Source organism: Oncorhynchus clarkii, chromosome 33 (assembly GCF_045791955.1).
Source record: "Oncorhynchus clarkii lewisi isolate Uvic-CL-2024 chromosome 33, UVic_Ocla_1.0, whole genome shotgun sequence".
In the NCBI taxonomy this organism is placed as follows: domain Eukaryota; kingdom Metazoa; phylum Chordata; class Actinopteri; order Salmoniformes; family Salmonidae; genus Oncorhynchus; species Oncorhynchus clarkii.
The window spans coordinates 1,729,892-1,753,524 of NC_092179.1; the positions used below are offsets into that span (position 1 = coordinate 1,729,892).

At 42.5% G+C, this 23,633-nt stretch overlaps 23 non-coding genes across 23 annotated transcripts; all 23 read left to right on the forward strand.

Moving 5' to 3' along the window:
• The first annotated feature begins 3,312 nt into the window (after positions 1 to 3,312).
• On the forward strand, positions 3,313 to 3,384 carry trnap-ugg (transfer RNA proline (anticodon UGG)). Its single transcript has one exon. It is a non-coding gene; the product is annotated as a tRNA-Pro (tRNA).
• An 857-nt stretch (positions 3,385 to 4,241) lies between these two features.
• trnap-ugg (transfer RNA proline (anticodon UGG)) lies at positions 4,242 to 4,313 on the forward strand. Its single transcript has one exon. It is a non-coding gene; the product is annotated as a tRNA-Pro (tRNA).
• An 861-nt stretch (positions 4,314 to 5,174) lies between these two features.
• On the forward strand, positions 5,175 to 5,246 carry trnap-ugg (transfer RNA proline (anticodon UGG)). Its single transcript has one exon. It is a non-coding gene; the product is annotated as a tRNA-Pro (tRNA).
• Positions 5,247 to 6,104: 858 nt separating this feature from the next.
• Positions 6,105 to 6,176, forward strand: trnap-ugg (transfer RNA proline (anticodon UGG)). Its single transcript has one exon. It is a non-coding gene; the product is annotated as a tRNA-Pro (tRNA).
• Positions 6,177 to 7,033: 857 nt separating this feature from the next.
• trnap-ugg (transfer RNA proline (anticodon UGG)) lies at positions 7,034 to 7,105 on the forward strand. Its single transcript has one exon. It is a non-coding gene; the product is annotated as a tRNA-Pro (tRNA).
• Positions 7,106 to 7,962: 857 nt separating this feature from the next.
• Positions 7,963 to 8,034, forward strand: trnap-ugg (transfer RNA proline (anticodon UGG)). The gene has a single exon. It is a non-coding gene; the product is annotated as a tRNA-Pro (tRNA).
• Positions 8,035 to 8,890: 856 nt separating this feature from the next.
• trnap-ugg (transfer RNA proline (anticodon UGG)) lies at positions 8,891 to 8,962 on the forward strand. The gene has a single exon. It is a non-coding gene; the product is annotated as a tRNA-Pro (tRNA).
• An 858-nt stretch (positions 8,963 to 9,820) lies between these two features.
• trnap-ugg (transfer RNA proline (anticodon UGG)) lies at positions 9,821 to 9,892 on the forward strand. The gene has a single exon. It is a non-coding gene; the product is annotated as a tRNA-Pro (tRNA).
• An 857-nt stretch (positions 9,893 to 10,749) lies between these two features.
• trnap-ugg (transfer RNA proline (anticodon UGG)) lies at positions 10,750 to 10,821 on the forward strand. The gene has a single exon. It is a non-coding gene; the product is annotated as a tRNA-Pro (tRNA).
• An 841-nt stretch (positions 10,822 to 11,662) lies between these two features.
• Positions 11,663 to 11,734, forward strand: trnap-cgg (transfer RNA proline (anticodon CGG)). Its single transcript has one exon. It is a non-coding gene; the product is annotated as a tRNA-Pro (tRNA).
• Positions 11,735 to 12,571: 837 nt separating this feature from the next.
• trnap-cgg (transfer RNA proline (anticodon CGG)) lies at positions 12,572 to 12,643 on the forward strand. Its single transcript has one exon. It is a non-coding gene; the product is annotated as a tRNA-Pro (tRNA).
• An 837-nt stretch (positions 12,644 to 13,480) lies between these two features.
• trnap-cgg (transfer RNA proline (anticodon CGG)) lies at positions 13,481 to 13,552 on the forward strand. Its single transcript has one exon. It is a non-coding gene; the product is annotated as a tRNA-Pro (tRNA).
• Positions 13,553 to 14,389: 837 nt separating this feature from the next.
• On the forward strand, positions 14,390 to 14,461 carry trnap-cgg (transfer RNA proline (anticodon CGG)). The gene has a single exon. It is a non-coding gene; the product is annotated as a tRNA-Pro (tRNA).
• Positions 14,462 to 15,298: 837 nt separating this feature from the next.
• Positions 15,299 to 15,370, forward strand: trnap-cgg (transfer RNA proline (anticodon CGG)). Its single transcript has one exon. It is a non-coding gene; the product is annotated as a tRNA-Pro (tRNA).
• Positions 15,371 to 16,207: 837 nt separating this feature from the next.
• trnap-cgg (transfer RNA proline (anticodon CGG)) lies at positions 16,208 to 16,279 on the forward strand. Its single transcript has one exon. It is a non-coding gene; the product is annotated as a tRNA-Pro (tRNA).
• An 837-nt stretch (positions 16,280 to 17,116) lies between these two features.
• Positions 17,117 to 17,188, forward strand: trnap-cgg (transfer RNA proline (anticodon CGG)). The gene has a single exon. It is a non-coding gene; the product is annotated as a tRNA-Pro (tRNA).
• An 837-nt stretch (positions 17,189 to 18,025) lies between these two features.
• trnap-cgg (transfer RNA proline (anticodon CGG)) lies at positions 18,026 to 18,097 on the forward strand. The gene has a single exon. It is a non-coding gene; the product is annotated as a tRNA-Pro (tRNA).
• An 837-nt stretch (positions 18,098 to 18,934) lies between these two features.
• On the forward strand, positions 18,935 to 19,006 carry trnap-cgg (transfer RNA proline (anticodon CGG)). The gene has a single exon. It is a non-coding gene; the product is annotated as a tRNA-Pro (tRNA).
• Positions 19,007 to 19,839: 833 nt separating this feature from the next.
• trnap-cgg (transfer RNA proline (anticodon CGG)) lies at positions 19,840 to 19,911 on the forward strand. The gene has a single exon. It is a non-coding gene; the product is annotated as a tRNA-Pro (tRNA).
• Positions 19,912 to 20,748: 837 nt separating this feature from the next.
• trnap-cgg (transfer RNA proline (anticodon CGG)) lies at positions 20,749 to 20,820 on the forward strand. Its single transcript has one exon. It is a non-coding gene; the product is annotated as a tRNA-Pro (tRNA).
• An 838-nt stretch (positions 20,821 to 21,658) lies between these two features.
• trnap-cgg (transfer RNA proline (anticodon CGG)) lies at positions 21,659 to 21,730 on the forward strand. Its single transcript has one exon. It is a non-coding gene; the product is annotated as a tRNA-Pro (tRNA).
• An 837-nt stretch (positions 21,731 to 22,567) lies between these two features.
• trnap-cgg (transfer RNA proline (anticodon CGG)) lies at positions 22,568 to 22,639 on the forward strand. Its single transcript has one exon. It is a non-coding gene; the product is annotated as a tRNA-Pro (tRNA).
• Positions 22,640 to 23,476: 837 nt separating this feature from the next.
• Positions 23,477 to 23,548, forward strand: trnap-cgg (transfer RNA proline (anticodon CGG)). Its single transcript has one exon. It is a non-coding gene; the product is annotated as a tRNA-Pro (tRNA).
• The last annotated feature ends 85 nt before the right edge of the window (positions 23,549 to 23,633 follow it).

Here is a 23,633-nt window from a genome sequence, read left to right on the forward strand (position 1 = left end):
TTTTATCATGCATGAGGGTTTAAGTTAACCCCCGATGCCTCCACCCCATCGTGCTCTAGTAACCAACTGTTGAACTTTTGGGGCCAGTTTTTCCAGTGGACCAGCACCCATTTTTGACCCTTTTCTCTCTTTTGATCTAGAATCTCCTCCATGTGAAATACTTTGTCTTTACCCAACTGTACCTTCTGTAATTCCTTCTCATAAAAAGATCATATAAATTCCCTGTCATAATATTTTAATTTGTAGACCTGGGGTATGCGTTGCAGACATTCGGTAACCGTGAACAACTCATCGCTGTAGCCTTGCTCTTATTTTTTGTCGAAAACACTCCTCAACTTGGATATACGCACCAAGTCCCGCACAATGAATATAAAATGTATTTTTTTTTTTACGGCGAAGGGGGAACAAACCATACAGATTTTTAAAGACTTGAAAAGAGTTTTCAGAAGATACCTCGGAGGGTTCCGCTCCTTCAGAGTTCTGTTAAAGCGTTCAATAACTGAAGCTTTCAAATCTGAGCCTGTAGCAAAATGTACTATATTGTGCTTCTTCATGAGTTTCTGAAAAGTATTATTAAAAAATTATTTTACGCCATCAGTCTGCACTTTCTTGGGGGCTCCTCCTTCCTTCAAGATAGAGTCAAAGGCCCGGGTTACCTCTGCCCGCTCTTATTTTTTAAGACCCTGACAAAAGCTATTTTAGAGAAAATATCTATAACCGTTAGCATGTAGCGATTTCCATCATTTTTATCTGCAAGGGCCTGCATGTCACATAGATCCGCCTGAAATTGGGACAATGGTTGGGTAGAAAAAACTATATTTCTTGGAAATTGTTTTCTTACGGGTTTATGTAGAGTGTGCGTCCTGCTCTGATAACCACTCATTCACTTTAGCATCGTTTAACCGGCTACCTGTTTCTTCGGCTATAGCTCTCTGTAAACGTTCCTTACCCCCATAAGACCCAGGGTTAGAGGGATTATAATAAATGTTTTTCAACATCTGCTCCGCCATCCTTCTTGCCTCTCTGAGGTACAATAACGTTAATGAGCCACTTTCAAATAAAGACAACATTTCATTTTCATTTTTTGGATTTTTATGTTCAAGAAAACATTATGTATTACGTATACAGACAATTCAGAATTCGTTGCAGGATACATGTCCCCGTTTTCTCAATGATCACATCATGCAACACCCTGTATATTTGGTTTGGATTAACAGGCTTGTGTCGCTGAATTTTTAAAACACACACATTCGCTATATAAGTATATAAACAACAAATATGATACAAACCAGCCAGAGAAACCAGCCAGAGAAATATCTGCCATGTTGGGTAGTCAACATTAGTCATAAAGAGCATTATAAATATTAACTTACCTTTGATGATCTTCATCAGAATGCACTCCTAGGAATCGCAGTTCCACAATAAATGCTTGTTTTGTTCAATAATGTCCATCATTTATGTTCATTTATGTCCAAATAGCTTCTTTTGTTAGGGCGTTTGGTAAACAAATCCAAAAGCGCTTTCTGGTCCAGTCGGACGAAAAGTTCAAAAAGTTATATTATAGGTCGAAGAAACTTGTCAAAGTAAGTATAGAATCAATCTTTAGGATGTTTTTATCATAAATGTTCAATAATGTCCAACCGGAGAATTCCATTGTCTGTAGAAAAGCAATGGAACTAGAGATACCTCTCATGTGAAAGTGCGTGACTGAGAACGAGGCTGCAGGCAGACCCCTTAGTCAAACAGCTCTCATCCGGCTCCCTTCACAGGAGCAGCCTGAAACAACGTTCTAAAGAAGGTTGACATCTAGTGGGAGCCTTAGGAGGTGCAAAATACCCCATATCCCACTGTGTATTCGAAAGGGGTGAGTTCAAAAACTACAAACCTCAGATTTCCCACTTCCTGTTTGGATTTTTTCTCAGGTTTTGCCTGCTGTATGAGTTCTGTTATACTGACAGACATCTTTCAAACCGTTTTAGAAACTTCAGAGTGTTTTCTATCCAATACTACTAATAATATGCATATATTAGCATTTGGGAGTGAGTAGGAGACAGTTCACTCCGGGCACGTTATTCATCCAAAAGTGAAAATGCTGCCCCCTATCCCAATTAAAGGTCTTTCTCACATCAGCTATGGTGAGCGTAATCACACAGTCATCTGGAACAACTGATGCTCTCATGTATTCTTCCGTGTTACTTGCCTCGAAGCGAGCATAGAAGTAATTTAGCTCGTCTAGTAGGCTTGTGTCAATGGGCTGAAATCAGCTGTGCTGCCCTTTGTAGTCTGTAATAGTTTGCAAGACCTGCCACATTCTACGGGTGTCAGAGCCGGTATAGAACCGGATGAATTGAAGAGTATTTGAACTGAAACCTGGTCAATTGCTTGGAAGATAGCTATGCTCACAAGTATACCTTTGGGTGCGAGAGGTCCTGGGTTCAAATCCCGGACGACCACTTTTGAAGAGCCTTTCAACAATGTGAGACAGGCGGATCTTGGGCAACTGGTTGGAGGGGCGACTGCCACCACTGGAGCGCAGGACCAGGTGGACGAGTGATTAAGGCAATGGACTGCTAATCCATTGTGCTCTGCACTAGTGGGTTCAGCATCACACAATATTTATTAATTTCTTCCTTGGTTAAAAAACCTGTCCTTTTACCGGGACATAGGTTACCTTCAGACGAGTCCCGTGACACTTGTGGGGGTCGTAGAGCAAAACTGAGAACACCATTGTGTTTGCGAGAGTCTCCCCTTTCCACAGAATGGTCAAAGTATTTTGTAGGTCAAATCGTTCAGAAGCTACAGACATTTGTATGAGAAGACAGATTTTCGGGATGTGTCATGTTTTGACAAACATTGCTCTCGCTCTGCCACATTTCACCAAAAATGCAGAGGTGTAACATCAGCAGTTATGGTAGGACTGAGAAGCATCCAGTGCAAAATATGTGACATTTCTAGTTTAAAACTGAGAGATTCCAATGTTTTTTTATTTTTTATTCACATACCGGTGCATCAATCGGATCAAATGAAATCCAATTGATTTTGATGTCTACTTTTTAATTGTTAAAATCTACATTTAGCTCTTTCTTCATTTGTTTCTTGCTGTTACAGCTAATGAAGATTGAATCTGAAAGACTCAGCAGATGAACTACAGAGTATTTGAACTGAAACCTGGTCAACTGCTTGGAAGATAGCTATGCTCACAAGTATACCACCAACACTCACGTGATTCACTGTGGCCTGGCAACATCGACCTGTCAATGCATATTCTCACCGTCATTGCTGGCGACTGCAAAACAACGTCTTGAAATAAATGGCTCGTTGGTCTAGGGGTATGATTCTCGCTTTGGGTGCGAGAGGTCCCGGGTTCAAATCCCGGACGAGCCCTTTTGAAGAGCCTTTAACAATGTGAGACAGGCGGATCTTGGGCAACTGGTTGGAGGGGCGACTGCCACCACTGGAGCGCAGGACCAGGTGGACGAGTGATTAAGGCAATGGACTGCTAATCCATTGTGCTCTGCACTAGTGGGTTCAGCATCACACAATATTTATTAATTTCTTCCAAGGTTAAAAAATCTGTCCTTTTACCGGGACATAGGTTACCTTCAGACGAGTCCCGTGACACTTGTGGGGGTCGTAGAGCAAAACTGAGAACACCATTGTGTTTGCGAGAGTCTCCCCTTTCCACAGAATGGTCAAACTATTTTGTAGGTCAAACCGTTCAGAAGCTACAGACATTTGTATGAGAAGACAGATTTTCGGGATGTGTCATGTTTTGACAAACATTGCTCTCGCTCTGCCACATTTCACCAAAAATGCAGAGGTGTAACATCAGCAGTTATGGTAGGACTGAGAAGCATCCAGTGCAAAATATGTGACATTTCTAGTTTAAAACTGAGAGATTCCAATGTTTTTTTATTTTTTATTCACATACCGGTGCATCAATCGGATCAAATGAAATCCAATTGATTTTGATGTCTACTTTTTAATTGTTAAAATCTACATTTAGCTCTTTCTTCATTTGTTTCTTGCTGTTACAGCTAATGAAGATTGAATCTGAAAGACTCAGCAGATGAACTACAGAGTATTTGAACTGAAACCTGGTCAACTGCTTGGAAGATAGCTATGCTCACAAGTATACCACCAACACTCACGTGATTCACTGTGGCCTGGCAACATCGACCTGTCAATGCATATTCTCACCGTCATTGCTGGCGACTGCAAAACAACTTCTTGAAATAAATGGCTCGTTGGTCTAGGGGTATGATTCTCGCTTTGGGTGCGAGAGGTCCCGGGTTCAAATCCCGGACGAGCCCTTTTGAAGAGCCTTTAACAATGTGAGACAGGCGGATCTTGGGCAACTGGTTGGAGGGGCGACTGCCACCACTGGAGCGCAGGACCAGGTGGACGAGTGATTAAGGCAATGGACTGCTAATCCATTGTGCTCTGCACTAGTGGGTTCAGCATCACACAATATTTATTAATTTCTTCCAAGGTTAAAAAATCTGTCCTTTTACCGGGACATAGGTTACCTTCAGACGAGTCCCGTGACACTTGTGGGGGTCGTAGAGCAAAACTGAGAACACCATTGTGTTTGCGAGAGTCTCCCCTTTCCACAGAATGGTCAAACTATTTTGTAGGTCAAACCGTTCAGAAGCTACAGACATTTGTATGAGAAGACAGATTTTCGGGATGTGTCATGTTTTGACAAACATTGCTCTCGCTCTGCCACATTTCACCAAAAATGCAGAGGTGTAACATCAGCAGTTATGGTAGGACTGAGAAGCATCCAGTGCAAAATATGTGACATTTCTAGTTTAAAACTGAGAGATTCCAATGTTTTTTTTTTTTTATTCACATACCGGTGCATCAATCGGATCAAATGAAATGAGATCCAATTGATTTTGATGTCTACTTTTTAATTGTTAAAATCTACATTTAGCTCTTTCTTCATTTGTTTCTTGCTGTTACAGCTAATGAAGATTGAATCTGAAAGACTCAGCAGATGAACTACAGAGTATTTGAACTGAAACCTGGTCAACTGCTTGGAAGATAGCTATGCTCACAAGTATACCACCAACACTCACGTGATTCACTGTGGCCTGGCAACATCGACCTGTCAATGCATATTCTCACCGTCATTGCTGGCGACTGCAAAACAACGTCTTGAAATAAATGGCTCGTTGGTCTAGGGGTATGATTCTCGCTTTGGGTGCGAGAGGTCCCGGGTTCAAATCCCGGACGAGCCCTTTTGAAGAGCCTTTAACAATGTGAGACAGGCGGATCTTGGGCAACTGGTTGGAGGGGCGACTGCCACCACTGGAGCGCAGGACCAGGTGGACGAGTGATTAAGGCAATGGACTGCTAATCCATTGTGCTCTGCACTAGTGGGTTCAGCATCACACAATATTTATTAATTTCTTCCAAGGTTAAAAAATCTGTCCTTTTACCGGGACATAGGTTACCTTCAGACGAGTCCCGTGACACTTGTGGGGGTCGTAGAGCAAAACTGAGAACACCATTGTGTTTGCGAGAGTCTCCCCTTTCCACAGAATGGTCAAACTATTTTGTAGGTCAAACCGTTCAGAAGCTACAGACATTTGTATGAGAAGACAGATTTTCGGGATGTGTCATGTTTTGACAAACATTGCTCTCGCTCTGCCACATTTCACCAAAAATGCAGAGGTGTAACATCAGCAGTTATGGTAGGACTGAGAAGCATCCAGTGCAAAATATGTGACATTTCTAGTTTAAAACTGAGAGATTCCAATGTTTTTTTATTTTTTTATTCACATACCGGTGCATCAATCGGATCAAATGAAATCCAATTGATTTTGATGTCTACTTTTTAATTGTTAAAATCTACATTTAGCTCTTTCTTCATTTGTTTCTTGCTGTTACAGCTAATGAAGATTGAATCTGAAAGACTCAGCAGATGAACTACAGAGTATTTGAACTGAAACCTGGTCAACTGCTTGGAAGATAGCTATGCTCACAAGTATACCACCAACACTCACGTGATTCACTGTGGCCTGGCAACATCGACCTGTCAATGCATATTCTCACCGTCATTGCTGGCGACTGCAAAACAACGTCTTGAAATAAATGGCTCGTTGGTCTAGGGGTATGATTCTCGCTTTGGGTGCGAGAGGTCCCGGGTTCAAATCCCGGACGAGCCCTTTTGAAGAGCCTTTAACAATGTGAGACAGGCGGATCTTGGGCAACTGGTTGGAGGGGCGACTGCCACCACTGGAGCGCAGGACCAGGTGGACGAGTGATTAAGGCAATGGACTGCTAATCCATTGTGCTCTGCACTAGTGGGTTCAGCATCGCACAATATTTATTAATTTCTTCCAAGGTTAAAAAATCTGTCCTTTTACCGGGACATAGGTTACCTTCAGACGAGTCCCGTGACACTTGTGGGGGTCGTAGAGCAAAACTGAGAACACCATTGTGTTTGCGAGAGTCTCCCCTTTCCACAGAATGGTCAAACTATTTTGTAGGTCAAACCGTTCAGAAGCTACAGACATTTGTATGAGAAGACAGATTTTCGGGATGTGTCATGTTTTGACAAACATTGCTCTCGCTCTGCCACATTTCACCAAAAATGCAGAGGTGTAACATCAGCAGTTATGGTAGGACTGAGAAGCATCCAGTGCAAAATATGTGACATTTCTAGTTTAAAACTGAGAGATTCCAATGTTTTTTTATTTTTTATTCACATACCGGTGCATCAATCGGATCAAATGAAATCCAATTGATTTTGATGTCTACTTTTTAATTGTTAAAATCTACATTTAGCTCTTTCTTCATTTGTTTCTTGCTGTTACAGCTAATGAAGATTGAATCTGAAAGACTCAGCAGATGAATTACAGAGTATTTGAACTGAAACCTGGTCAACTGCTTGGAAGATAGCTATGCTCACAAGTATACCACCAACACTCACGTGATTCACTGTGGCCTGGCAACATCGACCTGTCAATGCATATTCTCACCGTCATTGCTGGCGACTGCAAAACAACGTCTTGAAATAAATGGCTCGTTGGTCTAGGGGTATGATTCTCGCTTTGGGTGCGAGAGGTCCCGGGTTCAAATCCCGGACGAGCCCTTTTGAAGAGCCTTTAACAATGTGAGACAGGCGGATCTTGGGCAACTGGTTGGAGGGGCGACTGCCACCACTGGAGCGCAGGACCTGGTGGACGAGTGATTAAGGCAATGGACTGCTAATCCGTTGTGCTCTGCACTAGTGGGTTCAGCATCGCACAATATTTATTAATTTCTTCCTTGGTTAAAAAACCTGTCCTTTTACCGGGACATAGGTTACCTTCAGACGAGTCCCGTGACACTTGTGGGGGTCGTAGAGCAAAACTGAGAACACCATTGTGTTTGCGAGAGTCTCCCCTTTCCACAGAATGGTCAAACTATTTTGTAGGTCAAACCGTTCAGAAGCTACAGACATTTGTATGAGAAGACAGATTTTCGGGATGTGTCATGTTTTGACAAACATTGCTCTCGCTCTGCCACATTTCACCAAAAATGCAGAGGTGTAACATCAGCAGTTATGGTAGGACTGAGAAGCATCCAGTGCAAAATATGTGACATTTCTAGTTTAAAACTGAGAGATTCCAATGTTTTTTTTATTTTATTCACATACCGGTGCATCAATCGGATCAAATGAAATCCAATTGATTTTGATGTCTACTTTTTAATTGTTAAAATCTACATTTAGCTCTTTCTTCATTTGTTTCTTGCTGTTACAGCTAATGAAGATTGAATCTGAAAGACTCAGCAGATGAATTACAGAGTATTTGAACTGAAACCTGGTCAACTGCTTGGAAGATAGCTATGCTCACAAGTATACCACCAACACTCACGTGATTCACTGTGGCCTGGCAACATCGACCTGTCAATGCATATTCTCACCGTCATTGCTGGCGACTGCAAAACAACGTAACTTAAATAAATGGCTCGTTGGTCTAGGGGTATGATTCTCGCTTTGGGTGCGAGAGGTCCCGGGTTCAAATCCCGGACGAGCCCTTTGAAGAGCCTTTAACAATGTGAGACAGGCGGATCTTGGGCAACTGGTTGGAGGGGCGACTGCCACCACTGGAGCGCAGGACCAGGTGGACGAGTGATTAAGGCAATGGACTGCTAATCCATTGTGCTCTGCACTAGTGGGTTCAGCATCGCACAATATTTATTAATTTCTTCCTTGGTTAAAAAACCTGTCCTTTTACCGGGACATAGGTTACCTTCAGACGAGTCCCGTGACACTTGTGGGGGTCGTAGAGCAAAACTGAGAACACCATTGTGTTTGCGAGAGTCTCCCCTTTCCACAGAATGGTCAAACGATTTTGTAGGTCAAACCGTTCAGAAGCTACAGACATTTGTATGAGAAGACAGATTTTCGGGATGTGTCATGTTTTGACAAACATTGCTCTCGCTCTGCCACATTTCACCAAAAATGCAGAGGTGTAACATCAGCAGTTATGGTAGGACTGAGAAGCATCCAGTGCAAAATATGTGACATTTCTAGTTTAAAACTGAGAGATTCCAATGTTTTTTTTTTTTTTATTCACATACCGGTGCATCAATCGGATCAAATGAAATCCAATTGATTTTGATGTCTACTTTTTAATTGTTAAAATCTACATTTAGCTCTTTCTTCATTTGTTTCTTGCTGTTACAGCTAATGAAGATTGAATCTGAAAGACTCAGCAGATGAATTACAGAGTATTTGAACTGAAACCTGGTCAACTGCTTGGAAGATAGCTATGCTCACAAGTATACCACCAACACTCACGTGATTCACTGTGGCCTGGCAACATCGACCTGTCAATGCATATTCTCACCGTCATTGCTGGCGACTGCAAAACAACGTTTTTAAATAAATGGCTCGTTGGTCTAGGGGTATGATTCTCGCTTTGGGTGCGAGAGGTCCCGGGTTCAAATCCCGGACGAGCCCTTTTGAAGAGCCTTTAACAATGTGAGACAGGCGGATCTTGGGCAACTGGTTGGAGGGGCGACTGCCACCACTGGAGCGCAGGACCAGGTGGACGAGTGATTAAGGCAATGGACTGCTAATCCATTGTGCTCTGCACTAGTGGGTTCAGCATCACACAATATTTATTAATTTCTTCCAAGGTTAAAAAATCTGTCCTTTTACCGGGACATAGGTTACCTTCAGACGAGTCCCGTGACACTTGTGGGGGTCGTAGAGCAAAACTGAGAACACCATTGTGTTTGCGAGAGTCTCCCCTTTCCACAGAATGGTCAAACTATTTTGTAGGTCAAACCGTTCAGAAGCTACAGACATTTGTATGAGAAGACAGATTTTCGGGATGTGTCATGTTTTGACAAACATTGCTCTCGCTCTGCCACATTTCACCAAAAATGCAGAGGTGTAACATCAGCAGTTATGGTAGGACTGAGAAGCATCCAGTGCAAAATATGTGACATTTCTAGTTTAAAACTGAGAGATTCCAATGTTTTTTTATTTTTTTATTCACATACCGGTGCATCAATCGGATCAAATGAAATCCAATTGATTTTGATGTCTACTTTTTAATTGTTAAAATCTACATTTAGCTCTTTCTTCATTTGTTTCTTGCTGTTACAGCTAATGAAGATTGAATCTGAAAGACTCAGCAGATGAACTACAGAGTATTTGAACTGAAACCTGGTCAACTGCTTGGAAGATAGCTATGCTCACAAGTATACCACCAACACTCACGTGATTCACTGTGGCCTGGCAACATCGACCTGTCAATGCATATTCTCACCGTCATTGCTGGCGACTGCAAAACAACGTTTTTAAATAAATGGCTCGTTGGTCTAGGGGTATGATTCTCGCTTTGGGTGCGAGAGGTCCCGGGTTCAAATCCCGGACGAGCCCTTTTGAAGAGCCTTTAACAATGTGAGACAGGCGGATCTTGGGCAACTGGTTGGAGGGGCGACTGCCACCACTGGAGCGCAGGACCAGGTGGACGAGTGATTAAGGCAATGGACTGCTAATCCATTGTGCTCTGCACTAGTGGGTTCAGCATCACACAATATTTATTAATTTCTTCCTTGGTTAAAAAACCTGTCCTTTTACCGGGACATAGGTTACCTTCAGACGAGTCCCGTGACACTTGTGGGGGTCGTAGAGCAAAACTGAGAACACCATTGTGTTTGTGAGAGTCTCCCCTTTCCATGGAATGGTCAAACGATTTTGTAGGTCAAACCGTTCAGAAGCTACAGACATTTGTATGAGAAGACAGATTTTCGGGATGTGTCATGTTTTGACAAACATTGCTCTCGCTCTGCCACATTTCACCAAAAATGCAGAGGTGTAACATCAGCAGTTATGGTAGGACTGAGAAGCATCCAGTGCAAAATATGTGACATTTCTAGTTTAAAACTGAGAGATTCCAATGTTTTTTTATTTTTTTATTCACATACCGGTACATCAATCGGATCAAATGAAATCCAATTGATTTTGTTGTCTACTTTTTAATTGTTAAAATCTACATTTAGCTCTTTCTTCATTTGTTTCTTGCTGTTACAGCTAATGAAGATTGAATCTGAAAGACTCAGCAGATGAATTACAGAGTATTTGAACTGAAACCTGGTCAACTGCTTGGAAGATAACTATGCTCACAAGTATACCACCAACACTCACGTGATTCACTGTGGCCTGGCAACATCGACCTGTCAATGCATATTCTCACCGTCATTGCTGGCGACTGCAAAACAATAACTTAAATAAATGGCTCGTTGGTCTAGGGGTATGATTCTCGCTTTGGGTGCGAGAGGTCCCGGGTTCAAATCCCGGATGAGCCCATTTGTAGAGCCTTTAACAATGTGAGACAGGCGGTTCTTGGGCAACTGGTTGGAGTGCTGCCAACTGAGGTGGATGGAGAGTGATTAAGGCAATGGACTGCTAATCCATTGTGCTCTGCACTCGTGGGTTCAGCATCGCACAACATTTATTCATTTCTTCCTTGGTTAAAAAATCTGTCATTTTAACCGGGACATAGGTTACCTTCAGACGAGTCCCGTGACCCTTGTGGAGGTCGTAGAGCAAAACTGAGAACACATTGTGTTTGTGAGAGTCTCCCCTTTCCATGGAATGGTCAAACGATTTTGTAGGTCAAACCGTTCGGAAGCTACAGCCATTTGTATGAGAAGACTGATTTTCGGGATATGTCATGTTTTGACAAACATTGCTCTCGCTCTGCCGCATTTCACCAAAGATGCAGAGGTGTGACATCAGCGGTTATGGAGGTTTGAGAAGCATCCAGTGCGAAATATGTGACATTTCTAGTTTAAAACTGAGAGATTCCAATGTTTTTTTTTTTTTTATTCACATACCGGTGCATCAATCGGATCAAATGAAATCCAATTGATTTTGATGTCTACTTTTTCATTTTTTTAATCTACATTTAGCTCTTTCTTCATTTGTTTCTTGCTGTTACAGCTAATGAAGATTGAATCTGAAAGACTCAGCAGATGAATTACAGAGTATTTGAACTGAAACCTGATCAACTGCTTTGAAGATAGCTATGCTCACAAGTATACCACCAACTCTCACGTGATTCACTGTGGCCTGGCACCATCGACCTGTCAATCCAAATCCTCACCGTCATTGCTGGCGACTGCAAAAAAATAACTTAGATAAAGTGGCTCGTTGGTCTAGGGGTATGATTCTCGCTTCGGGTGCGAGAGGTCCCGGGTTCAAATCCCGGATGAGCCCATTTGTAGAGCCTTTAACAATCAGAGACAGGCGGTTCTTGGGCAACTGGTTGGAGTGCTGAACGAGGTGGATGAGTGATAAAGGCAATGGACTGCTAATCCATTGTGCTCTGCACTCGTGGGTTCAGCATCGCACAACATTTATTCATTACTTCCTTGGTTAAAAAATCTGTCATTTTAACCGGTACATAGGTTACCTTCAGACGAGTCCCGTGACCCTTGTGGAGGTCTTAGAGCAAAACTGAGAAGGACATTGTGTTTGTGAGAGTCTCCCCTTTCCATGGAATGGTCAAACGATTTTGTAGGTCAAACCGTTCGGAGGCTACAGCCATTTGTATGAGAAGACACATTTTCGGGATATGTCATGTTTTGACTAACATTGCTCTCGCTCTGCCGCATTTCACCAAAGATGCAGAGGTGTGACATCAGCGGTTATGGAGGTTTGAGAAGCATCCAGTGCGAAATAAGTGACATTTCTAGTTTAAAACAGACAGATTCCAATGGGGATTTTTTATTTTATTCACATACCGGTGCGTCAATCGGATCAAATGAAATCCAATTGATTTTGATGTCTACTTTTTCATTTTTTTAATCTACATTTAGCTCTTTCTTCATTTGTTTCTTGCTGTTACAGCTAATGAAGATTGAATCTGAAAGACTCAGCAGATGAATTACAGAGTATTTGAACTGAAACCTGATCAACTGCTTTGAAGATAGCTATGCTCACAAGTATACCACCAACTCTCACGTGATTCACTGTGGCCTGGCACCATCGACCTGTCAATCCAAATCCTCACCGTCATTGCTGGCGACTGCAAAAAAATAACTTAGATAAAGTGGCTCGTTGGTCTAGGGGTATGATTCTCGCTTCGGGTGCGAGAGGTCCCGGGTTCAAATCCCGGATGAGCCCATTTGTAGAGCTTTTAACAATCAGAGACAGGCGGTTCTTGGGCAACTGGTTGGAGTGCTGAACGAGGTGGATGAGTGATAAAGGCAATGGACTGCTAATCCATTGTGCTCTGCACTCGTGGGTTCAGCATCGCACAACATTTATTCATTACTTCCTTGGTTAAAAAATCTGTCATTTTAACCGGTACATAGATTACCTTCAGACGAGTCCCGTGACCCTTGTGGAGGTCTTAGAGCAAAACTGAGAAGGACATTGTGTTTGTGAGAGTCTCCCCTTTCCATGGAATGGTCAAACGATTTTGTAGGTCAAACCGTTCGGAGGCTACAGCCATTTGTATGAGAAGACACATTTTCGGGATATGTCATGTTTTGACTAACATTGCTCTCGCTCTGCCGCATTTCACCAAAGATGCAGAGGTGTGACATCAGCGGTTATGGAGGTTTGAGAAGCATCCAGTGCGAAATAAGTGACATTTCTAGTTTAAAACAGACAGATTCCAATGGGGATTTTTTATTTTATTCACATACCGGTGCGTCAATCGGATCAAATGAAATCCAATTGATTTTGATGTCTACTTTTTCATTTTTTTTATCTACATTTAGCTCTTTCTTCATTTGTTTCTTGCTGTTACAGCTAATGAAGATTGAATCTGAAAGACTCAGCAGATGAATTACAGAGTATTTGAACTGAAACCTGATCAACTGCTTTGAAGATAGCTATGCTCACAAGTATACCACCAACTCTCACGTGATTCACTGTGGCCTGGCACCATCGACCTGTCAATCCAAATCCTCACCGTCATTGCTGGCGACTGCAAAAAAATAACTTAGATAAAGTGGCTCGTTGGTCTAGGGGTATGATTCTCGCTTCGGGTGCGAGAGGTCCCGGGTTCAAATCCCGGATGAGCCCATTTGTAGAGCTTTTAACAATCAGAGACAGGCGGTTCTTGGGCAACTGGTTGGAGTGCTGAACGAGGTGGATGAGTGATAAAGGCAATGGACTGCTAATCCATTGTGCTCTGCACTCGTGGGTTCAGCATCGCACAACATTTATTCATTACTTCCTTGGTTAAAAAATCTGTCATTTTAACCGGTACATAGATTACCTTCAGACGAGTCCCGTGACCCTTGTGGAGGTCTTAGAGCAAAACTGAGAAGGACATTGTGTTTGTGAGAGTCTCCCCTTTCCATGGAATGGTCAAACGATTTTGTAGGTCAAACCGTTCGGAGGCTACAGCCATTTGTATGAGAAGACACATTTTCGGGATATGTCATGTTTTGACTAACATTGCTCTCGCTCTGCCGCATTTCACCAAAGATGCAGAGGTGTGACATCAGCGGTTATGGAGGTTTGAGAAGCATCCAGTGCGAAATAAGTGACATTTCTAGTTTAAAACAGACAGATTCCAATGGGGATTTTTTATTTTATTCACGTACCGGTGCGTCAATCGGATCAAATGAAATCCAATTGATTTTGATGTCTACTTTTTCATTTTTTTAATCTACATTTAGCTCTTTCTTCATTTGTTTCTTGCTGTTACAGCTAATGAAGATTGAATCTGAAAGACTCAGCAGATTAATTACAGAGTATTTGAACTGAAACCTGATCAACTGCTTTGAAGATAGCTATGCTCACAAGTATACCACCAACTCTCACGTGATTCACTGTGGCCTGGCACCATCGACCTGTCAATCCAAATCCTCACCGTCATTGCTGGCGACTGCAAAAAAATAACTTAGATAAAGTGGCTCGTTGGTCTAGGGGTATGATTCTCGCTTCGGGTGCGAGAGGTCCCGGGTTCAAATCCCGGATGAGCCCATTTGTAGAGCTTTTAACAATCAGAGACAGGCGGTTCTTGGGCAACTGGTTGGAGTGCTGAACGAGGTGGATGAGTGATAAAGGCAATGGACTGCTAATCCATTGTGCTCTGCACTCGTGGGTTCAGCATCGCACAACATTTATTCATTACTTCCTTGGTTAAAAAATCTGTCATTTTAACCGGTACATAGATTACCTTCAGACGAGTCCCGTGACCCTTGTGGAGGTCTTAGAGCAAAACTGAGAAGGACATTGTGTTTGTGAGAGTCTCCCCTTTCCATGGAATGGTCAAACGATTTTGTAGGTCAAACCGTTCGGAGGCTACAGCCATTTGTATGAGAAGACACATTTTCGGGATATGTCATGTTTTGACTAACATTGCTCTCGCTCTGCCGCATTTCACCAAAGATGCAGAGGTGTGACATCAGCGGTTATGGAGGTTTGAGAAGCATCCAGTGCGAAATAAGTGACATTTCTAGTTTAAAACAGACAGATTCCAATGGGGATTTTTTATTTTATTCACGTACCGGTGCGTCAATCGGATCAAATGAAATCCAATTGATTTTGATGTCTACTTTTTCATTTTTTTAATCTACATTTAGCTCTTTCTTCATTTGTTTCTTGCTGTTACAGCTAATGAAGATTGAATCTGAAAGACTCAGCAGATTAATTACAGAGTATTTGAACTGAAACCTGATCAACTGCTTTGAAGATAGCTATGCTCACAAGTATACCACCAACTCTCACGTGATTCACTGTGGCCTGGCACCATCGACCTGTCAATCCAAATCCTCACCGTCATTGCTGGCGACTGCAAAAAAATAACTTAGATAAAGTGGCTCGTTGGTCTAGGGGTATGATTCTCGCTTCGGGTGCGAGAGGTCCCGGGTTCAAATCCCGGATGAGCCCATTTGTAGAGCTTTTAACAATCAGAGACAGGCGGTTCTTGGGCAACTGGTTGGAGTGCTGAACGAGGTGGATGAGTGATAAAGGCAATGGACTGCTAATCCATTGTGCTCTGCACTCGTGGGTTCAGCATCGCACAACATTTATTCATTACTTCCTTGGTTAAAAAATCTGTCATTTTAACCGGTACATAGATTACCTTCAGACGAGTCCCGTGACCCTTGTGGAGGTCTTAGAGCAAAACTGAGAAGGACATTGTGTTTGTGAGAGTCTCCCCTTTCCATGGAATGGTCAAACGATTTTGTAGGTCAAACCGTTCGGAGGCTACAGCCATTTGTATGAGAAGACACATTTTCGGGATATGTCATGTTTTGACTAACATTGCTCTCGCTCTGCCGCATTTCACCAAAGATGCAGAGGTGTGACATCAGCGGTTATGGAGGTTTGAGAAGCATCCAGTGCGAAATAAGTGACATTTCTAGTTTAAAACAGACAGATTCCAATGGGGATTTTTTATTTTATTCACGTACCGGTGCGTCAATCGGATCAAATGAAATCCAATTGATTTTGATGTCTACTTTTTCATTTTTTTAATCTACATTTAGCTCTTTCTTCATTTGTTTCTTGCTGTTACAGCTAATGAAGATTGAATCTGAAAGACTCAGCAGATTAATTACAGAGTATTTGAACTGAAACCTGATCAACTGCTTTGAAGATAGCTATGCTCACAAGTATACCACCAACTCTCACGTGATTCACTGTGGCCTGGCACCATCGACCTGTCAATCCAAATCCTCACCGTCATTGCTGGCGACTGCAAAAAAATAACTTAGATAAAGTGGCTCGTTGGTCTAGGGGTATGATTCTCGCTTCGGGTGCGAGAGGTCCCGGGTTCAAATCCCGGATGAGCCCATTTGTAGAGCTTTTAACAATCAGAGACAGGCGGTTCTTGGGCAACTGGTTGGAGTGCTGAACGAGGTGGATGAGTGATAAAGGCAATGGACTGCTAATCCATTGTGCTCTGCACTCGTGGGTTCAGCATCGCACAACATTTATTCATTACTTCCTTGGTTAAAAAATCTGTCATTTTAACCGGTACATAGATTACCTTCAGACGAGTCCCGTGACCCTTGTGGAGGTCTTAGAGCAAAACTGAGAAGGACATTGTGTTTGTGAGAGTCTCCCCTTTCCATGGAATGGTCAAACGATTTTGTAGGTCAAACCGTTCGGAGGCTACAGCCATTTGTATGAGAAGACACATTTTCGGGATATGTCATGTTTTGACTAACATTGCTCTCGCTCTGCCGCATTTCACCAAAGATGCAGAGGTGTGACATCAGCGGTTATGGAGGTTTGAGAAGCATCCAGTGCGAAATAAGTGACATTTCTAGTTTAAAACAGACAGATTCCAATGGGGATTTTTTATTTTATTCACGTACCGGTGCGTCAATCGGATCAAATGAAATCCAATTGATTTTGATGTCTACTTTTTCATTTTTTTAATCTACATTTAGCTCTTTCTTCATTTGTTTCTTGCTGTTACAGCTAATGAAGATTGAATCTGAAAGACTCAGCAGATTAATTACAGAGTATTTGAACTGAAACCTGATCAACTGCTTTGAAGATAGCTATGCTCACAAGTATACCACCAACTCTCACGTGATTCACTGTGGCCTGGCACCATCGACCTGTCAATCCAAATCCTCACCGTCATTGCTGGCGACTGCAAAAAAATAACTTAGATAAAGTGGCTCGTTGGTCTAGGGGTATGATTCTCGCTTCGGGTGCGAGAGGTCCCGGGTTCAAATCCCGGATGAGCCCATTTGTAGAGCTTTTAACAATCAGAGACAGGCGGTTCTTGGGCAACTGGTTGGAGTGCTGAACGAGGTGGATGAGTGATAAAGGCAATGGACTGCTAATCCATTGTGCTCTGCACTCGTGGGTTCAGCATCGCACAACATTTATTCATTACTTCCTTGGTTAAAAAATCTGTCATTTTAACCGGTACATAGATTACCTTCAGACGAGTCCCGTGACCCTTGTGGAGGTCTTAGAGCAAAACTGAGAAGGACATTGTGTTTGTGAGAGTCTCCCCTTTCCATGGAATGGTCAAACGATTTTGTAGGTCAAACCGTTCGGAGGCTACAGCCATTTGTATGAGAAGACACATTTTCGGGATATGTCATGTTTTGACTAACATTGCTCTCGCTCTGCCGCATTTCACCAAAGATGCAGAGGTGTGACATCAGCGGTTATGGAGGTTTGAGAAGCATCCAGTGCGAAATAAGTGACATTTCTAGTTTAAAACAGACAGATTCCAATGGGGATTTTTTATTTTATTCACGTACCGGTGCGTCAATCGGATCAAATGAAATCCAATTGATTTTGATGTCTACTTTTTCATTTTTTTAATCTACATTTAGCTCTTTCTTCATTTGTTTCTTGCTGTTACAGCTAATGAAGATTGAATCTGAAAGACTCAGCAGATTAATTACAGAGTATTTGAACTGAAACCTGATCAACTGCTTTGAAGATAGCTATGCTCACAAGTATACCACCAACTCTCACGTGATTCACTGTGGCCTGGCACCATCGACCTGTCAATCCAAATCCTCACCGTCATTGCTGGCGACTGCAAAAAAATAACTTAGATAAAGTGGCTCGTTGGTCTAGGGGTATGATTCTCGCTTCGGGTGCGAGAGGTCCCGGGTTCAAATCCCGGATGAGCCCATTTGTAGAGCTTTTAACAATCAGAGACAGGCGGTTCTTGGGCAACTGGTTGGAGTGCTGAACGAGGTGGATGAGTGATAAAGGCAATGGACTGCTAATCCATTGTGCTCTGCACTCGTGGGTTCAGCATCGCACAACATTTATTCATTACTTCCTTGGTTAAAAAATCTGTCATTTTAACCGGTACATAGATTACCTTCAGACGAGTCCCGTGACCCTTGTGGAGGTCTTAGAGCAAAACTGAGAAGGACATTGTGTTTGTGAGAGTCTCCCCTTTCCATGGAATGGTCAAACGATTTTGTAGGTCAAACCGTTCGGAGGCTACAGCCATTTGTATGAGAAGACACATTTTCGGGATATGTCATGTTTTGACTAACATTGCTCTCGCTCTGCCGCATTTCACCAAAGATGCAGAGGTGTGACATCAGCGGTTATGGAGGTTTGAGAAGCATCCAGTGCGAAATAAGTGACATTTCTAGTTTAAAACAGACAGATTCCAATGGGGATTTTTTATTTTATTCACGTACCGGTGCGTCAATCGGATCAAATGAAATCCAATTGATTTTGATGTCTACTTTTTCATTTTTTTAATCTACATTTAGCTCTTTCTTCATTTGTTTCTTGCTGTTACAGCTAATGAAGATTGAATCTGAAAGACTCAGCAGATTAATTACAGAGTATTTGAACTGAAACCTGATCAACTGCTTTGAAGATAGCTATGCTCACAAGTATACCACCAACTCTCACGTGATTCACTGTGGCCTGGCACCATCGACCTGTCAATCCAAATCCTCACCGTCATTGCTGGCGACTGCAAAAAAATAACTTAGATAAAGTGGCTCGTTGGTCTAGGGGTATGATTCTCGCTTCGGGTGCGAGAGGTCCCGGGTTCAAATCCCGGATGAGCCCATTTGTAGAGCTTTTAACAATCAGAGACAGGCGGTTCTTGGGCAACTGGTTGGAGTGCTGAACGAGGTGGATGAGTGATAAAGGCAATGGACTGCTAATCCATTGTGCTCTGCACTCGTGGGTTCAGCATCGCACAACATTTATTCATTACTTCCTTGGTTAAAAAATCTGTCATTTTAACCGGTACATAGATTACCTTCAGACGAGTCCCGTGACCCTTGTGGAGGTCTTAGAGCAAAACTGAGAAGGACATTGTGTTTGTGAGAGTCTCCCCTTTCCATGGAATGGTCAAACGATTTTGTAGGTCAAACCGTTCGGAGGCTACAGCCATTTGTATGAGAAGACACATTTTCTGGATATGTCATGTTTTGACTAACATTGCTCTCGCTCTGCCGCATTTCACCAAAGATGCAGAGGTGTGACATCAGCGGTTATGGAGGTTTGAGAAGCATCCAGTGCGAAATAAGTGACATTTCTAGTTTAAAACAGACAGATTCCAATGGGGATTTTTTATTTTATTCACGTACCGGTGCGTCAATCGGATCAAATGAAATCCAATTGATTTTGATGTCTACTTTTTCATTTTTTTAACATTTAGCTCTTTCTTCATTTGTTTCTTGCTGTTACAGCTAATGAAGATTGAATCTGAAAGACTCAGCAGATTAATTACAGAGTATTTGAACTGAAACCTGATCAACTGCTTTGAAGATAGCTATGCTCACAAGTATACCACCAACTCTCACGTGATTCACTGTGGCCTGGCACCATCGACCTGTCAATCCAAATCCTCACCGTCATTGCTGGCGACTGCAAAAAAATAACTTAGATAAAGTGGCTCGTTGGTCTAGGGGTATGATTCTCGCTTCGGGTGCGAGAGGTCCCGGGTTCAAATCCCGGATGAGCCCATTTGTAGAGCTTTTAACAATCAGAGACAGGCGGTTCTTGGGCAACTGGTTGGAGTGCTGAACGAGGTGGATGAGTGATAAAGGCAATGGACTGCTAATCCATTGTGCTCTGCACTCGTGGGTTCAGCATCGCACAACATTTATTCATTACTTCCTTGGTTAAAAAATCTGTCATTTTAACCGGTACATAGATTACCTTCAGACGAGTCCCGTGACCCTTGTGGAGGTCTTAGAGCAAAACTGAGAAGGACATTGTGTTTGTGAGAGTCTCCCCTTTCCATGGAATGGTCAAACGATTTTGTAGGTCAAACCGTTCGGAGGCTACAGCCATTTGTATGAGAAGACACATTTTCGGGATATGTCATGTTTTGACTAACATTGCTCTCGCTCTGCCGCATTTCACCAAAGATGCAGAGGTGTGACATCAGCGGTTATGGAGGTTTGAGAAGCATCCAGTGCGAAATAAGTGACATTTCTAGTTTAAAACAGACAGATTCCAATGGGGATTTTTTATTTTATTCACGTACCGGTGCGTCAATCGGATCAAATGAAATCCAATTGATTTTGATGTCTACTTTTTCATTTTTTTAATCTACATTTAGCTCTTTCTTCATTTGTTTCTTGCTGTTACAGCTAATGAAGATTGAATCTGAAAGACTCAGCAGATTAATTACAGAGTATTTGAACTGAAACCTGATCAACTGCTTTGAAGATAGCTATGCTCACAAGTATACCACCAACTCTCACGTGATTCACTGTGGCCTGGCACCATCGACCTGTCAATCCAAATCCTCACCGTCATTGCTGGCGACTGCAAAAAAATAACTTAGATAAAGTGGCTCGTTGGTCTAGGGGTATGATTCTCGCTTCGGGTGCGAGAGGTCCCGGGTTCAAATCCCGGATGAGCCCATTTGTAGAGCTTTTAACAATCAGAGACAGGCGGTTCTTGGGCAACTGGTTGGAGTGCTGAACGAGGTGGATGAGTGATAAAGGCAATGGACTGCTAATCCATTGTGCTCTGCACTCGTGGGTTCAGCATCGCACAACATTTATTCATTACTTCCTTGGTTAAAAAATCTGTCATTTTAACCGGGTACATAGATTACCTTCAGACGAGTCCCGTGACCCTTGTGGAGGTCTTAGAGCAAAACTGAGAAGGACATTGTGTTTGTGAGAGTCTCCCCTTTCCATGGAATGGTCAAACGATTTTGTAGGTCAAACCGTTCGGAGGCTACAGCCATTTGTATGAGAAGACACATTTTCGGGATATGTCATGTTTTGACTAACATTGCTCTCGCTCTGCCGCATTTCACCAAAGATGCAGAGGTGTGACATCAGCGGTTATGGAGGTTTGAGAAGCATCCAGTGCGAAATAAGTGACATTTCTAGTTTAAAACAGACAGATTCCAATGGGGATTTTTTATTTTATTCACGTACCGGTGCGTCAATCGGATCAAATGAAATCCAATTGATTTTGATGTCTACTTTTTCATTTTTTTAATCTACATTTAGCTCTTTCTTCATTTGTTTCTTGCTGTTACAGCTAATGAAGATTGAATCTGAAAGACTCAGCAGATTAATTACAGAGTATTTGAACTGAAACCTGATCAACTGCTTTGAAGATAGCTATGCTCACAAGTATACCACCAACTCTCACGTGATTCACTGTGGCCTGGCACCATCGACCTGTCAATCCAAATCCTCACCGTCATTGCTGGCGACTGCAAAAAAATAACTTAGATAAAGTGGCTCGTTGGTCTAGGGGTATGATTCTCGCTTCGGGTGCGAGAGGTCCCGGGTTCAAATCCCGGATGAGCCCATTTGTAGAGCTTTTAACAATCAGAGACAGGCGGTTCTTGGGCAACTGGTTGGAGTGCTGAACGAGGTGGATGAGTGATAAAGGCAATGGACTGCTAATCCATTGTGCTCTGCACTCGTGGGTTCAGCATCGCACAACATTTATTCATTACTTCCTTGGTTAAAAAATCTGTCATTTTAACCGGTACATAGATTACCTTCAGACGAGTCCCGTGACCCTTGTGGAGGTCTTAGAGCAAAACTGAGAAGGACATTGTGTTTGTGAGAGTCTCCCCTTTCCATGGAATGGTCAAACGATTTTGTAGGTCAAACCGTTCGGAGGCTACAGCCATTTGTATGAGAAGACACATTTTCTGGATATGTCATGTTTTGACTAACATTGCTCTCGCTCTGCCGCATTTCACCAAAGATGCAGAGGTGTGACATCAGCGGTTATGGAGGTTTGAGAAGCATCCAGTGCGAAATAAGTGACATTTCTAGTTTAAAACAGACAGATTCCAATGGGGATTTTTTATTTTATTCACGTACCGGTGCGTCAATCGGATCAAATGAAATCCAATTGATTTTGATGTCTACTTTTTCATTTTTTTAATCTACATTTAGCTCTTTCTTCATTTGTTTCTTGCTGTTACAGCTAATGAAGATTGAATCTGAAAGACTCAGCAGATTAATTACAGAGTATTTGAACTGAAACCTGATCAACTGCTTTGAAGATAGCTATGCTCACAAGTATACCACCAACTCTCACGTGATTCACTGTGGCCTGGCACCATCGACCTGTCAATCCAAATCCTCACCGTCATTGCTGGCGACTGCAAAAAAATAACTTAGATAAAGTGGCTCGTTGGTCTAGGGGTATGATTCTCGCTTCGGGTGCGAGAGGTCCCGGGTTCAAATCCCGGATGAGCCCATTTGTAGAGCTTTTAACAATCAGAGACAGGCGGTTCTTGGGCAACTGGTTGGAGTGCTGAACGAGGTGGATGAGTGATAAAGGCAATGGACTGCTAATCCATTGTGCTCTGCACTCGTGGGTTCAGCATCGCACAACATTTATTCATTACTTCCTTGGTTAAAAAATCTGTCATTTTAACCGGTACATAGATTACCTTCAGACGAGTCCCGTGACCCTTGTGGAGGTCTTAGAGCAAAACTGAGAAGGACATTGTGTTTGTGAGAGTCTCCCCTTTCCATGGAATGGTCAAACGATTTTGTAGGTCAAACCGTTCGGAGGCTACAGCCATTTGTATGAGAAGACACATTTTCTGGATATGTCATGTTTTGACTAACATTGCTCTCGCTCTGCCGCATTTCACCAAAGATGCAGAGGTGTGACATCAGCGGTTATGGAGGTTTGAGAAGCATCCAGTGCGAAATAAGTGACATTTCTAGTTTAAAACAGACAGATTCCAATGGGGATTTTTTATTTTATTCACGTACCGGTGCGTCAATCGGATCAAATGAAATCCAATTGATTTTGATGTCTACTTTTTCATTTTTTTAATCTACATTTAGCTCTTTCTTCATTTGTTTCTTGCTGTTACAGCTAATGAAGATTGAATCTGAAAGACTCAGCAGATTAATTACAGAGTATTTGAACTGAAACCTGATCAACTGCTTTGAAGATAGCTATGCTCACAAGTATACCACCAACTCTCACGTGATTCACTGTGGCCTGGCACCATCGACCTGTCAATCCAAATCCTCACCGTCATTGCTGGCGACTGCAAAAAAATAACTTAGATAAAGTGGCTCGTTGGTCTAGGGGTATGATTCTCGCTTCGGGTGCGAGAGGTCCCGGGTTCAAATCCCGGATGAGCCCATTTGTAGAGCTTTTAACAATCAGAGACAGGCGGTTCTTGGGCAACTGGTTGGAGTGCTGAACGAGGTGGATGAGTGATAAAGGC